Here is a 16830-nt window from a genome sequence, read left to right as displayed (position 1 = left end):
ATTGAAACGTTTTAGTGACCGCAAATTTAAACAAAGTGCCACAAAAACTCGAAGAATAGTGTGCAAATATGGAAGTGGAAAATAAAAACAGGCTGTTTTAAAACTAAGGAAAAAGGAAGTAAAGCGTATTTTTGCCGGAACGGTTGTGTCTACTTTTCCGCAGGTCAAGGTTGTAGTTGCGAACAAGGTTAATATTTGGAGGGGGGGGGGTAACTCATTAGCGACTCTGATTTTATTATTTTACCATTATTGCAACTAATCTGTTGCTTGAAGTGTTTGGAAAGTTTTTTCATCCTGCCTTAAAACGTTGCCTTCGTGGTGCACTGGTGCACCGACCGCCAACTAGTTTAACAAGAAAAAAGAAAACGTGGCGTTGAACAGTCATGCACGATGACAAGATAGGACGCATACAAGCGCCCGTACGTGTCGTTTCCCCGTGGTCGTATCTTGCCGTCGAAGAACGTTTTGTTTCTTCTTTTCGTCGACTACAGATTTCGCGGCAGCATATTACCCGCTCAGTCATGCGTCCTTCGACTGCGGCATGAGCAACGTCAGGTGCGATCACGCACTGCCTGCTGTTTCACCGAACACGGCTACCACAGAACAGGAAGGATATCGGCTTTCTTGTAGCTCGTAGATGTGTTAATGCATAGTGAAGAAAGCAAATCCCAAAAACCGCTTAAGAATCCAATTGTCATGCCAACCCTAAGCCAAAAAGGGGGTCCTCCCATGAACCCCCACGACGGCATGGCTTACAAGGTGCAGTTTCCTCTCTAATATACTTACTAAGAAGCTCTATGTTTTATACAGGTGGCGTTGGTACGGCGACGGGAGCGTTGCGATGAGCTCAGCTGGCGCCAACTGTCGGCGCTCATTAGCATTGTGATGCACTACTCACGGCCTCCGCGATCGGCTGCCGGCGGCGCGCCGTTGCTCCGGCCGTCCCATTCGGCCGGAGAGAGCGTAATTTCGAAGGGGCCGTTTCGGCGCTTTCCGCCTCACCGCGGCGCGCGGAGCCGATGGTTGAAAGCAACAGCCGTCCGTGCTGCGCCGGTCCACGAAATGGCTTTTGACAGCTTTTGCGCTACGTATGGCAAAACTAAACTGGCATAGCTGCTTTTAGGAATGGAAAGTAATATTAAAGCACCTGGTGATGCCTTTATGTCAGCTACGGTGGCGACAAGACGGGGTTATTTCACATGCGCTGTCCCGCACTACGCTCCACGGAACCGACTATGCCTTTCCGATAATACCGCGGTAGCGAAACTTCCCGCGTTTAAATGATGTTCAAATAATAAACAGGTATTGTTATTTCTTATGCTGGCGTACGGTCTTAATTCAATTCTGTACAGCCAAGGCTATTAACTTGAGACAATGGGTGGCCGCTGTTTTTTCTGGCATTCGAATCAACCTTTATAGGTCGTAATACCGTTTGAGACTGAAAAACGCTGGAAGTGAATTATGTTGAGGGATTCCTGAGCGAGATCGTAATCTCCGTGGCACATCTGCGTTATACGATTACGTTTTCGTTTTCAGCGGCAGCAAACAGAAAATAAGTTTAACTTCGATGTACTCCGTTTTTATTTCGTTCTTAAAGGTATCTCGGTGCCTACTGGGAAGCGCAATAAGCACTGTGAGTGGTATGAATGCCTAAAATACATGAACTTTTCGTTACTGATTTCAGGTCCCATCTGAGAAGTAACTTAGCTTTTATATGTTTGGTTTGAATGTTAGCAATTTCTTTTCACCCTAAACAGTTACCTACCACAGCGCACGAGCGAGTCCAGGGGCCGCATGGCTTTTTTTACATCATCACTGCGGAAGCATTAAATACTCAATTACGCAAAAATATGGAGTTGGTGGTCAGTGCGAGCAAGATATGGTTCCGAAAACTGCACGCCTCGCAAAGAAAATAAAATGGGAGAAAACACGGTGTATTTGGATCAGGAAATGAAATTCGGAGCCGACGGAGTGCCAGCTGTCAAACACGCTATACGCCTGCAAAATGGCCAGTGAGTGCGCTGTGGCCTTATAGACCGGTACTCAGGTCCACAGTTCTCAGCGGGAGTTGTGAATGTGAAACGTGGGCGACCACGGGAGGGAGGGGGGGGAGGGCTCGCAAGAAGATGCAAACGAACAAAAAATTTCTCGCTGCCGCTAGAACGATTCCTAATCGACGCCTCCTCAACTGTTACGACACGTAGATTATACGCCAGACGTATCCCTGTGATGACTAAAACATTGTCGAAATAGGAGGTGACACAACCGCGACGGACCTACATTGAGGATCGCACAGCTTCAAATTAAATGCATTCGCATTCCTGCAAGTAAGCAAAGTGTCTCTGTGAACGTTTATAAGGGGAAGTGTTACAGGCTAGGTTCCGATCAGTAGCTGCGAACGTCGACAGGGTGCGTAGAAAAAGTCGCGTTGACAGCATGTATCTTGCGGCAAAGCCAACTTTCTGGCGTTCGCTCTGTATATGTCGATCTCATCTCGGTCCTAAAAAAATCATAAAAAAATTGGTCGCCAGGGTGGTTGAATCATTACGCTGTGCTTCATTTAATTGTCATAATTTGTTTACAGTGACGTTATAAATGTTACAAAAATCCCGTCTGCTTTACATGGCCCTGTGGAGAGTGTATGGATACAAAAAACGGCTGTAACTTTTGTTTTATCAAAACTATCGCGAAACAAATGTGACAATTATTAGCGGAAACGACTCGAACATTACGCCAGGTTTTATATGCTTTTCACCACTAAGTAGTTCACACCTGAAGTTGGAATTCCCGTCTGCTGTCAATACATTTACGTGAGGGAAACGAACAGCTTCATATGGTTGTCCAGTTTCATTAAACAAATTAACTAAGGAGTATACCGTATACGTTCAATCACAAATTACAAACAATGTTTGCTTCATGCACTTCTTCGATTGCTGGTCTGGCCGCTGGTCAGCTTTCACACAGAACGGCAGTAAACGTTTTTTTATATATACGCAGTATTTTTATTCACAAATGTAGGATCTCAAAGCGTGTGCCTGACACAAGCAGAAAATATTTCAGTGCGGTAAAAAATTTCATATATATGCTTATAATTTCAAATCACGTTGCAGTGCCCTGGATGTTAGTTTCTAGCGCGATGGGACCTGGTAGGTGACCGTTGCAACAACATGGCACGCCAGCTGCAAACTTGTTCTCATCACCCCAAATAACTATTTATAATAACTCTATAAATTACCTCCGAGAAAGTACTGCGTACCACTCCGTATGCTCCCTCCACGCTTGAAACATGGTCAACCTTTCGTTGATCGCTGGCACACCTTTGCTTCATTTAAACAAGTTTCTCTAAGCTGCTGAGACAAGCCGACTTCATAAAATCATTTTCAAGTCTTATTTCATCTAAACAAAACGCCCGCAGTGGAGGCCAGAGGAATTACGACAGCGAAGACAGCCCGCCGCGCAATCTCCGCCAAGCCATTCAGAGGAGCCGGTGCGAGCGGCCGAACCATCGGCTAACACCGTCACCTCGCGGCACGTTGCAATGCGGAGTGAGCCGCATTACATTTTTTTTGCTGGGGGGCGCACCGAATGGGACGGCCGGAGCAACGGCGCGCCGCCGGCAGCCGATCGCGGAGGCCGTGCACTACTTCGCTTCACATCTCTTCGGCAGCACCTGCCGTCTAAGAGATATAGAGGAGGGTATAGGAAAGATGTATGGCGCGTTCATTCCGCTGCCTGTGCTTCAGGTCAAAGCGGAGTTTATAGGGAGGTGACAGGTAAAGCGCCTGTCACCTCCAGTTGCGGCGACGGAGTACCCGGCTCGAATCCTAGCCCAACCTCGTTTTTCTGGCGGTGTCATTTCCGTGACGGATATGACATCAGTCACATCTTGGTGGATCCCGGCATAAAACACTTTCGTGTTGAAAAGATCATGAATCGCGATGTCACGAGCGGCGCCAAAAGCAACAAAAACAAGACATTCAACCGCAAAGATAAACTCCCCTCAGTCGCTGAAAACGGTGAGGGAGACGATGCAATATGAATCGTGCGTCTGCACTGTATGAAAATTTCATAATAAGGAGTTTTGATCATTTTTTTTTCTGTTAAAAGAAAGTCTTATTCCCTATCCAGTGCCCTCTTGAGGCATAATATTTGAGTAATGGTAATAATGTTATAATTATGACGTTTTCATTTCATCTACTATAAATAAATACTGCAGTAGTGAATCCTCTAAGTGCATGCTTGTTCAATGCAAACCTACGTTTAAGTGTTTTATTTGAGAAAATGTTTGGCTTCGTTATTCATTATTCCGAAGTTAGTGTGTCGCCTAGCATTCTTGCATTCACGTTCCTTTTTTTCTTCCGTTCTTTCTTTCTCTTGCCTGTTCCTCATTCGCAAGCGCGAACACCACAACATGTAGGGAATTCACCTTGTCCACGAAACGAAACATGACACTTTTTGTCCTTCTGCTCCGTGCACCTGGAAAAAGAAAATCGTAGAAGACGGAATAAAACAAACCAGTCTTTATACATATGTAGGAGCATAGTAAGTGGGGATGGTATGAACGCAACCAAGTGTAACCCATGGAATTCGAACGGGGTGATATTAGTAGAATGGATGTAACGTGATCAACAACAGGATGACTGATATCAAACAAAACAGCTGGTTAGAAGCGGGCGCTCGCACAGATGTGAGGTTCGCAGACAAACAGAAATTACGCCAATGTCTACGATGACTATATTGATGAATTGATGAAGGTGAGCAACAATAGGGCGTTTAACACTGAAAACATTGCGATTTAATTTAAACAAGAACAAATTTAGAAAGAGCTGCGAAAAATCTTTGCACTGACAGAGATTGGGTCTTGGCACTTTTGGATAGACATGGTAATGCGACAACTACAGCAGTGAGATAGCATTTCCTGGCACATTATCGTACAGATTTAAAATAGTGACGCTGACAACGATAAACACTGTTTTCAAGACTAACTTGAACAACGTAGAACATACAAATAATCATGAGGGCTAGTACTAGTAATCAATATTACGTTGAACTGGTCAGAAATGCCTGAAAGAGGGAAAAAAAATGAACTGGCCCTTGAGAACGAAAAAAATCATGGTAAAAAAACAGGCCAAATTACAGAAACAACTGGTGTTCAGGAATATAAATGTAATGACATCTTTGGGAAATACGAATTTCGCACAACTCTCACAAAACAGAATCCTGGCAAAGTTATGCACATTAAACACATCAGCCTACTGTCGGTGGAACCTGAGTTATGTAACAAAGTACTTGCAAGTTGAACTCTATAATATTCATTATTTTGACCTCTGAGAGAATGTGCGCAGCGATTTGAAACGTGATTTTGTAATTAAACCGCGGATTCATCCAGTTATTATAAAAAAAGCTGGGGATCAAAATATGAACGTGCCACGAGCTCAAAAAAAAAAAAAAAACAGCGACAATAATAGGAATCCATGGTATCAGTACACTTAAAACAAACAATTTAAGACTACAAAAAATGGGTGACTATTCTTCTTTTCAGCTCCACACTGAAGCCACAACTCACATCAGTGAGAATGGCCGGAGGAGCAGCCAGGATACTAGAAATACTGGTTCACGGCATAAGGTGGGAATTGTTCCAGATGTTTTACTCTCAGAACCCACCTTGGACAAGAATAAAGTCACCTCTCTCTCTTAACTATGCCCCGAACTAAGCCATCATGAGCTATGAGGTAACCATTCTCTTCACTAAAAGTTACTACTCACGCAGGCATTGTTACTCAAATCCTAAACTGGACCCGCATTGGTGCTCACTGGCTATGGGGTTGTGCTGCTGAGCCCAAGGACGCGGGTTCGATTTCCGGCCGCGGCGGCCACTCTTCTGGTGGAGTCGAAAAGCGAAAACGCCCGCGTGTTCGAGATCTCGGCGCACGTTAAAGACTCCCAGGTAATCACAATTAATCCGGAGCCCTCCACTATGGTGCGCATCATCGCTTGTGTAGTTTCGGCGCGTTAAACTCCATAAAAAAATTTCTGAACTAGCGAAGCTAATGCTCTCTGAAAATGAGTATGGAGAAATTAATCAAAAACGTTTGGGTTGTTTTATACGTCAAAGCCACTCTGGGCTGTGAAGCGCGCCCAAAGCGTTGCAAAGTAGGCCGTACTTACTTTTGAGTGACTAGCGTCCCTTTATTGCAATAGTAGCCCTCGCACGGACTGGTAGAATTAAGACTCTCTCCATCTGTCAGCAATGTACCATTGGGCGTGAGGCATCTGTCTGCATGGTAAAATGTTAAACGTAAGAACCGGAATTCGGGTATGGTGTAAATATGAGGCAAGGCAACAATTTAATTGTTCATTATGCATTATCCCCACATCTTAAGTCGCACAATAGAAGATGGAATCTGTCCTCTCTTTGCTACGGCAATTAAAGACCATTCTAACCGTTCTTGCGCATTTCGATTACCTTCAGTGCTTCGATAGCATTAAAAGCAAATTCAGCAACTCCGTTCCGAAACGCTCGTGGTCTCGAAGTAACGCTATCGCCAACTACAACTTAACAACTGTAGATGTCATCTGGAAATTGTTATTTTAATAGAATATATCGGGATTACGGCCATCCTTATTTTAGCAAGGGCTGATACTATATTAGGGTGCTAAAAAAATAAATAATGCATTTTCCGCCGCATGGCCTTCAACTTCGCAGCATAGCAATAATTGTGAACGTAATTTGCCGGTAAAATTAGGCATTTACGACAAATTAAATCAAGATCATACTAGGCAAGAGAAGAACACGTTTAGCATTATAAGAAAAACAGGAAGTTGCATTGTCTTCTGGAATCCCGAAATAGGCATAACTTACAAATGAATTCAGGGCAGGTTACACCACAGCATTCAGGGAATGATCCAGCAGTGCTGTTCCGCCAGCAACCTGTTGGAGGCGGCTTGCATCTGAAATGTGTTCACACGTTTCAGTTGTCAAAATATTTTACCAAAGAACTCTTAACTCACAAAAGTATATGCCCTATAGCGGGGCAACGCAGCGTGGGAATTATGACATTTTTGCGCCAATAGATTTTATTTATTTATTTATTTATTTATTTATTTATTTATTTATTTATTTATTTATTTATTTATTTATTTATTTATTTATTTATTTATTTTTTATTTATTTATTTATTTATTTATTTATTTATTTATTTATTTATTTATTTATTTATAGATAAATTGATTGATTGTGGGGTTTTAACGCGCCGACGCAACGCAGGCGATGAGGCGCGCCGTAGTGGAGGGCTCCGGATTAATTTTGACCACCTGGGGATCTTTATCGTGCGCCGAAATCTCGTACACACTATTTATAGATAAATACCGATACAAGTTCACAAAAGGGTGGTGTTCCGATTCGGTACGAATTGCTTCGCCGCTTTGTGCCCCCGTGATATGCAGCCGTGTAGTGCGGTGAAGTCCGCGCATCAGACGACTGTACATACAAAAAAGCCCCTTCCAGCGTTGATTCACGCCGCCGCGGTTCCGGATGAATCCGGCGGCCGTCGCAACGACGGTTGCTGCCTTCCTATCCTGCCCTCTTTCAGTGCGACGAGGTTGTTTGTGTTTCGCGCCTTTGGCGAACCTTCGTGCCTTCGGCGAGCCCCAGGACGTCGGTTGGAAGACCCCCTGTATCCCTCACTGGCGCACAGGCTATCAAGAGATCTGCGGAGGATGTTCGTGTTTGGGTTTATACCTTTTAGGGCCATGCGCAAACGCTTTTATAGGTTTGGACTCTGGTCAAAATTTCGCCCTTTCGGCGACCGAGAGGAGAACGCTTCCGGCTTTCGTGAGGAGCGTTGCTACATCATCATCATCATCATCGTCACCAGCCTATCTACGCCCACTGCAGGGCAAATGCCTCTCCCATTAATCTCCAGTTACCCCGGTCCTTTGCAAACTGCAAACAATTTATCCCCAAAAATTCTTGATCTCATCTGCCCATCTAACATCTTGCCGCCCCCTGCAACGCTTGCCTTCTCTAGGGATCCACTCTATTACCATTATTTACCAACGGTTATCCTGCCTTCGCATTACATACCCTGCCCACGTCCATTTCTTCTTAATTTCTACTATGTCCTTAACACGCGTTTGTTCCTTGACCCACTCAGCTCTCTTCTTGTCCCGTTATGTTACATCTATCATCTTCCGTTCGATGGCTCGCTGAGTAGTCCTCAATTTAAGTTGAACCCTCTTAATAAGCCTCCAAGTTTCTGCCCCGTAGGTGAGTGCCGGTAAGATGCAGCTGTCATACACTTTCTTCTACAGGGACAATGATAGGCTGCCATTGACTATCTGAGAATGTCTGCCGTACGCACTCCACTCCATTCTTATCCTTCTAATTATCTCTGCCTCATAGTTGGGATGCGAGGTCACAACTTGGCCTAAGTATATATATTCGCTTACCACTTCCACTGCCTCGCCACCTATCTCAAACCGCTGTGCTGTCCCGAGGTTATTGATGATTACTTCAGTTTTCTGCATATTAATTTTTAGGCCCTTGTTCTACTCTGTTTGTCCAGTGGGGTAAGGATGCTTTGCAATTTGTCCCCCGAGTTACTTAGCAAGGCAACGTCACCAGCAAATTTGAGGTTACTGAGGTATGCTCCATTACCCATACTCCCACCTGTTCCCAATCCAACGTTCTGAATACTTCTTGTAAACATGGTGTGAATACCATTTGAAATATTGTCTCCTTGTCTGACACCCTTCCTGATGCGTATTTTACTGCTCCTCATAGCGAGGATGATGGTAGCTGTGGACCCACTGTAGATATCCTCTAGTATTCTTACATAATGCTCATCTACACCATGGTTCCGTAATGCCTGAATGACTGCTGAGGTTTCGATCGAGTCAAATGCTTTCTCATAATCTATGAAGGCTATATTATAGGGTTCAGTATACTCAGCACACTTCTCTGTCACCTTATTGATCGTGTGAATATGGTCCATCGTTGAATAGCCTTTACGGAGCCCTGCTTGTCCTTATGTCGTCTGAAATCTAAGGTGGCAGAAATTCTGTTACCGATTACCTTGGTAAGTATCTTGTAGATGACTGACAGTAGTTGATCGGAATGTAATTTCTCAAGTCGTTCATGTCAGCTTTCTTGTGGATTAGGATGATGTTCGCGTTCTTCCAAGATTCCGGTACACTTGCGGTCATTAGGCATTTCGTATACAGGTTGGCCAGTTTTTCAAGTACAATTTCTCCGCCATCCTTCAAGAGGTCTGCTGTAGCGCAGCGGTGCAGTGGTGGCGTAGAGGTAGAACATCCGCCTCACGTGCAGAAGGACCGTGGCTCGAATCCCGGTGCCGGACTATTCCCACCGGATTTTAAAATAATCAGCGTATTGATGGAATTGCAGAATGGGGCTTGGGGTGCGGCCTGACCCCAGCGACCATTGCCGATAACGCACTCCCTCACCAGAGCAGGATTGGCCACCATGGTGTAGTAACGGCCACAACCTCCCATGCATACGCCAATTAACCCCCGGCCCTCTGTCTCCAGTGGCTACGAAGCAACCGACCACGGCGGTCAGACCTATGACGCAGCAGAGGGTGCTAAGCGTTGCTACGCCCGAGTCTTATTGTATGCTCTACTGCGGTCTATATGTTCATGTATAATCGCCTATCCCGTCTAGCCATGTATTAAACAGTTGCACAGCACGGTGTAAATCGGAACATCTGTGAGCAAAACGCTCACAAAAGGTTAAGAAGAACAAAATAAAAGGTTTGCAAAAGGCTAGAGAGAGAGAGATTCACAAAAGGTTAGAGAGAGAGATTGAGAGAGGTTGAACAGTTTTGCGTGGCTCCTGGAGAGCCGTGCTGCGTAAGAAGCATTGGATTGAATTGAAATGGATTGGATTGGATTAAATTGAATTGTATCTGATTGGATTGGATTGAAATTGTATATACTGTACACACGCGCTGTCACTCATTTACATGCGCGAGTGGGCAATGCCGTGGGTGATTTACGGCAAAAACGATTCCCAGTGCTTCGCCCACTCGGAATAATTCACTTGGTGGAGATGCGTGAATTTTTTTCTCTCTGCTTTTTATCGTGCGGAACAGAGGCATCTTTCCTTCTGGCCTCTCATCCACCACACTACAACAACATGACGGAGGAGACGGAGCTCGGTTCGGGGAAGCCACGCCCACGTAACAGTTGCTTCATTACTTAGCCACGAGTACATAACATGCAACAAAAAGAAAAGAAAGCAAATACAGTTCACATCACGTGAACATCAGTCAAAGCAAGTGTGAATATTGTGCCCCACCATCATTTGCAAAGTTGCTCTTGCCAACGATAGCTCATGTGAAATATTAATTATTTCCAACAGTGGTTTAGGGGGACTAGTGGCGTGATAATGCGGTTCATTACGCTGAGTGGTGGGAACAAGTTCTGCGATCAGTAATGGAAGAGCAGCCATATTAGTTTTATATAGACTGTTCTGCCTTTTCAAAACCACGTTATTAGCGTTAGCGAACAACACACAAGAAAGGAAACACGCTCAAACTGTTCTGTTTATTCGTGCTAATAATCATATTTCAAGCCGTTATCAACACGCCCAGCAACTAGTTCTTTAAATGTGCTACCTTCTTTTGTATTATATACAATTTGTTTATGCTATTCTCCTTAAGTGGGTAGATAACTACGGGCTGGCGTATTGGGTGTCTAACTGAGGTGTACGCAAGCAGCTGGATGTGCAAGTGCTCTACAGACTTCAAGGAGTACCCTAGGAGAATGATCTGATGAAGACGTTTGGTGGGGTAATCAGCATTATTCTTTGCCCCAGAGAAATTATTACAAGTATTAAGAGCCGGAGATTCGGAAAGCGTTATTTATTAAAACAAATCGTTGTTAGCAGTAGTAGCGATAAATGCGCTAATTGTTATGGTGACACCTTGAATGCCAACGCGAAGAACGTGCAAAAACAGTTGCTGACAACGAAACCTACAGCCTGAGCTGCCCTCAGAAGTATTTAAGAATTTAGGTTTCGTTGGCTTTTTTAGGACTTGAAGTAAAATTGATTTTCGCAATAATGCCAAGTATTATTCGTCTTGGTATTGATGCCAGCAGTATTGGGCAAGAAATCAACATAAAGCTCACTGATTGTATGGATTTTCTTGATTGACAAAGCAAGCAGCAAGACGCACTATGGCATGAGAACTTACTCTCCAAGAAGCACTTGTTTCTTTCGCCTTCGGCATCTCATTTCCTGGCATGATTCGTTTACTGTCAACATTGAACGAAAGGTGTGGTTGTTGTATGTGCAATTACCTGTAAAGAGAATAATTGAAAGCAGTCTTCCTATAGAATGTTTGCAACGGTGCCTGGAGAAATATTGTCTCCTTGTCTGACACCCTTCCTGATGCGTATTTTACTGCTCCTCATAGGGAGGATGATGGTAGCTGTGGACCCATTGTAGATATCCTCTAGTATTCCTACATAATGCTCATCTACACCCTGGTTCCGCACTGCCTGAATGACTGCTGAGGTTTCGACCGAGTCAAATGCTTTCTCATAATCTATTAAGGCTATATATGTGGGTTTAGTATAGTCCGCGCACTTCTCTATCACCTGTATGATCGTGTGAATATGGTCCATCGTTGAATAGCCTTTGCGGAACCCTGCTTGTCCTTTAGGTCGTCTGAAATCTAAGGTGGCGGAAATTCTGTTAGCGATTACCTTGGTAAGTACCTTGTAGATGACTGACAGTAGCTGATCGGAATGTAATTTTTTGAGTCGTTTATGTCACCTTTCTTGTGGATTAGAATGATGTTCGCGCTCTTCCAAGATTACGGTGCACTCGTGGTCATTAGGCATTGCGTGTAGGAGTGCCCATTAATACGCCAATTAGCAGTACACATAAACCTGGATGTAACAAACCTCTATGTAACGAAATCCTGGATTTAACGAATTTTTTCAATTCCGCATTTCCAGCCCCGTTGGAACCTATTTATTTGCGACCTCTATGTAACGAAGGCGGTGCGACGGTTAACCTTGATGTGACGAATTCGCTGCGCTGATCACTCATTGTTTTTCTCACTTTTTCTGAAAAATGGGCTGGCACAATGCACTAATCTAGCGAATTTTGCCGGCACTGCAAGGTACCGTGCGTTTCCACGTGTGAGTGCGGGGTCGGTAAGGTGCTAGGCCTGCCTGTGCTAGTGTAGGTGCACGTGTTCACTGATATATGTGGTGTCGGTTCGTCGATGATGATTTATTCTGCCAGAAAACGAAAATTTGGGTGTTTCCAAGACAAGCTTGCAATTTGAAATGCCACCTCCGCGGGCGGGAAAGAACGTAGCCGCCTGGTACAGTATTCCAGCTAGCATCTTCTCACCAATTTCCAGTAGAGAAAAATAGCATTAAGTTCGCGGAACGGCGTCCTTTCAACATAAGTATGGTCCTTGAAACACGTTAAGGCACCAAAAATGTGAAAAGCAAAAATTCGTGAATAGGGGCCTTGGTACGGGCCTTGGAATAGGGGCCATCGTGACCTTGGTTCTTTGCAGTGACGCGTAGTGATTACGCCTGTGGGAAAGCACCCGGTGGAAATCACGTCGCGTAGTTTTTCAGAGTGAAATAAATCCTTTAAGGGTGAGGTCACCATCACTAATGTCGAGCATTTCGGTATCGTTTCTACTTCATTCACGCAAGCCTTCAATCGAAACATGCATGTAACAAAATATTGCGAATTTTTCTCAACTTCGTTATATCAAGGTCTAACTATAATATATAGGGTGTTTCAGTGAACATTTTCAAAAATTCCTGAAGGTAGGCTTTTCAAGAAAAATAGGAATTCTCTTAATGAACAAGCTATCAGGTTCGGCGGACGTAAGCATTTATGAGAAACATGAGAATTACATAGTTAATTCAATAAAACTATCTAATAAACTTTTTATTAGCGAACTTTGGCGTTTATTCCCACTGGCGAGTTTGTAGCCACGGAGACGACGATAAGCGATCGGTTTTTAAAACAAAGAAAAATACACTGTAGAGCCCTGCAGCCCACAAAAATCAAGTATTTTCCCCCCATGAAACCGAAACGCAGCGCACATGGTGCGCCAGAAGTCTACCGCAAACGCAACATCCGCTGATGACGTGTTGCAGTGACTGTGTCGCCCAATACAAGAAGGCTCTGGTGATTCCCCGTGCTAGGGAATCAGCTGACATCAATGCCATCGCCTTCTGTATTTTTTCAATGATCAACGCTCACCGTATATTACGGCTAGCGTTATCTTTTCTTTCGTTGGTAGACGCAAGAAAGTGGCTAGCCATTGCCCACAACACGGTCGCCCGTTTCGGAAGCCCTAGTAGGCGTTGGCGACAGTTTTTTTTTTTATTGTCTCGACCACATCTGACGTGGCTACCAGACGTGGAAGATGCAAAACGTCACCATCCGTTCATTTTTTTTTCGCTAGGTTTATCTGCTGTTTGTTTATAATCGCTGCGTGTTAGAAAGCGCATCAGACAAAGGAAAGGTTTGTTTGCTGGGTGAGGAGGGCTTTCGCGGCTTTGGCTGCATGCTGAGGCTTCCTCGCTATGGAAAATTGCAGTTACATTTCGAATTGGCCGCCACATTCATTGAAACACGTCACCAGCCGACGTTGCGTTCGCTCAAGACTTCCAGCGCTCCTCGAGCACCGAGTTTCGTTTTTGAGCGAAAAACAACGGTAGGTTTCCTCGCGATACAAGGTTTAAACACCGACTTTTTTGTTGTTTTAAAGACTGATATGAAATCATCTTCTCCGGGGCTACAAAATCACCATTGACCAAAATCAGTAAACTCTGCTAATTAAGAAATTAATTAGTAGCGTTTAATTATCCACCTAACTAATGTGCACACCCTTGATACTATCTGTCGTCCGCCGCTGCTAGCAATCTCCTTCTGAAGAAGGCTTCTTTTTTTCTCGAAGAGCCTATTTTTAAGGATTTTTGAAAGTGTACGCTGAAACACCCTGTATATATATATATATATATATATATATATATATATATATATATATATATATATATATATATATATATATAATATATCTTTTGTGCCCCCTATCTATTCTCTTCATCCGCGGGCGGGGGGCACACCCATCTTCGCTTCCGCCCCAAACCAGTCTCCCCAGCCACTGAATGGGTCTAGGAGAACTCGTCAAAAGTGAACTCGTCGCAGCCAACTCGTCATAGGTGAATTCGTCACGTAGGGCAAGTCGTCATAGGCCATCTTGCACTAGGGAAACTGGTAACTAGGGCAACTGGACACTCGGCCAACTCGTCACAATTTACATTTTTTGTCTATCATATTCAAATGAAAGAGTAGGCAAGTTTGTATAATTCTCATCTTATGCGTAAACATTCTTACACTCCTCCTTCAATTCACCATTTTTAATGTTGCCTTTGTCGCCTTCGAGGAACACGCCAGCCAGACAGCGTATCTTATTTTTTTTCTCTGTGCAGCTAATTAAGTGAGCCTTTAATATTAGATTTAGTTTACCCGTTCTGTTTTTTCTAATACATTTTTTTTATTTTTGGTAATAAAGTGACGGCGCTGTATTGGGATTGCGATTTCGTTCTGTGTTTTCGCTTTTTAGTATTTTCATCGTTTGTTTTCATGCCTGCTGACAAACGATGATTGTCAAGCTGGGTAACGAAAACCCCCACCACCCACACACACACTCACACTAAAAAGTGTGAAGAATATTTTTTAGAAGGAGAAGAAAAGCAAAAAAAGAAACAGGAAGTTGTGCTGAAACCGAAAAGCCAATTTCAACCGCCACCTGTAAACAAACAAGAGGCCAACATTTTGCCCTTTTTATAGATATATACACAAGCAGGCAAAGAACTTCAAAAGATAACGCAAAAAGAAAAAAACAAAAGAAAGAAAAGAAAACGCAAAAGAAAGAAAAAGTCGACCCCCCCCCCCCCCGAGCGTGACGAATATTTTTTGGAAGGAGAAGAAAAAAAAACCTCAAAAGAAACCCCTTACCCAGTCAACAAAATGTTATGTTTTTTGCAGCAAGAAGGGAAATAAGGAGGAGACATAGGAACATGTGTTAAAATAGAAAAACCATTTCAACCACCGCCTGCAAACTAACAAAAGCAGAGGACCCCCCGAACTCTGAAGAGGTCAACCTGGGAGTAATTATAAAATTAGAAGCCACTAACTTCCTCTCCCGATTTCCACGACATCGGCCAAAAATGGAACCGCGAGACGACTTTTCCTAGCACGAGAAGGTCAGTGCCACCACTTTTCCTAGTACGGGATCACCTAGAACGAGATGCCCTCTTTGACCAGTTTCCCTAAGACCAGTTTTCCTAGGACGAGTTGGCTGCGACGAGTGGGCCGGTTCCCCCACTGAATACCTTACTGTATACTTTCCCTTTCTTTTCAAACCGCGGTTGTTCAGTTTCCAGCATTGTCTGAACTTGCAGCCCGCGCGGCATACGTTGACCCGTCATGGTGCAACCTTGAACGCTGTTTTGTTAATTTTGTCTCTCTCCCTCCCCCCCCCCTTTTTTTTTGGTTTGTTTGTTGTTGTTGTAACATAGGCGTAGCCCGACTGTATGCATACTCTCCATTTCCGAAACATTTTCCGCTCCTTCTCACAGTTTTCTGCAAACCTATATAAGAAATGTGTTCGAAATGTTTGCGACAGCAAAATCATGTAACTTTACTCTGATGAAGGCAAGTCCCGTTGCCGCTACGTAAGTAAACCTTGTTTGTTATTGTTCTTGCTGTGCATCCGACTCTTTACTTATATTATATATATATATATATATATATATATATATATATATATATATATATATATATATATATATATATATATATATATATATATATATATATATATATATATATATATATATATATATATATATATATATATATATATATATATATATATATATATATATATATATATATATATATATATATATATATATATATATATATATATATATATATATATATATATATATATATATATATATATATATATATAGAGAGAGAGAGAGAGAGAGAGAGATCACGAGGTTCGATGGGCCAGTATAAAAATAGTGAAAGAAGCCGACTGACACGTTTCCCGTTTTTGTTGCCAACAGTTTCGGAGTTAGAAACTCCTTCTTCAGGGCTGTATTTTAATTTCTCACATTGCGCCTTTATACAAAAACTTCTGTGAGGGAGGATTACTGCCCTCATCCCTGCAGGAGGGATGAGGGCAGTAACCCTCCTTTATATATACATATATAAAGGAAGCAGTTGAACTTTTGAAGATGGTAGAGAACACAAGAAAAGAAAACTTTGAACAAGGTAAAAGCACGATTGTTGCCAACGTTTCAGCAACGTTTCTTTGCTGAAACGTTGGCAACAATCGTGCTTTTACCTTGTTCAAAGTTTTCTTTTCTTATATATATATATATATATATATATATATATGAAGGTTGCAGTCGTCATTGCCAGTGCTATTCGGCTTTTTTTCGAAATATATAATAGGGCCGAATGACGTGTGCTTGTCACGTTTCTTTGATTCATTGATAAATAAGCGAAAATGAAAACGGCGGATTTTTTCTCGACTTATATTTTCGCTTATTTATCAATGAATCAAAGAAACGTGACAAGCACACGTCTTCGGCATATTTCGAAACATTTTCCGCTCCTTCCACAGTTTCTGCAAACCTATATATATATAAATGTGTTCAAAATGTTTGCGACAGCAAAATCATGTAACTTTACTCTGATGAAGGCAAGTCCCGTTGCCGCTACGTAAGTAAACCTTGTTT

General features: G+C 43.0%; 1 long non-coding RNA gene across 1 annotated transcript in view; it reads right to left on the bottom strand.

The window, feature by feature from the left end:
* Positions 1 to 4255: 4255 nt before the first annotated feature.
* The window catches only part of LOC144162100 (uncharacterized), a 212162-nt gene continuing 199587 nt past the window's right edge, over positions 4256 to 16830 (bottom strand). The window contains exons 3-6 of the long non-coding RNA XR_013320615.1: positions 11220 to 11325; positions 6863 to 6951; positions 6169 to 6277; positions 4256 to 4476 (exon numbers count right to left, since the gene is read on the bottom strand). This is a non-coding gene — a long non-coding RNA (uncharacterized LOC144162100). The remainder of the gene's footprint in view (positions 4477 to 6168; positions 6278 to 6862; positions 6952 to 11219; positions 11326 to 16830) is intronic.

The sequence above is a fragment of the Haemaphysalis longicornis genome, unplaced genomic scaffold (assembly GCF_048455015.1).
Source record: "Haemaphysalis longicornis isolate Haplotype H1 unplaced genomic scaffold, Haemaphysalis longicornis Haplotype H1 scaffold_12, whole genome shotgun sequence".
Taxonomy (NCBI): domain Eukaryota; kingdom Metazoa; phylum Arthropoda; class Arachnida; order Ixodida; family Ixodidae; genus Haemaphysalis; species Haemaphysalis longicornis.
Note: the sequence above shows the minus strand (reverse complement) of the source record. Positions and strands in the feature narration are given on the sequence as shown.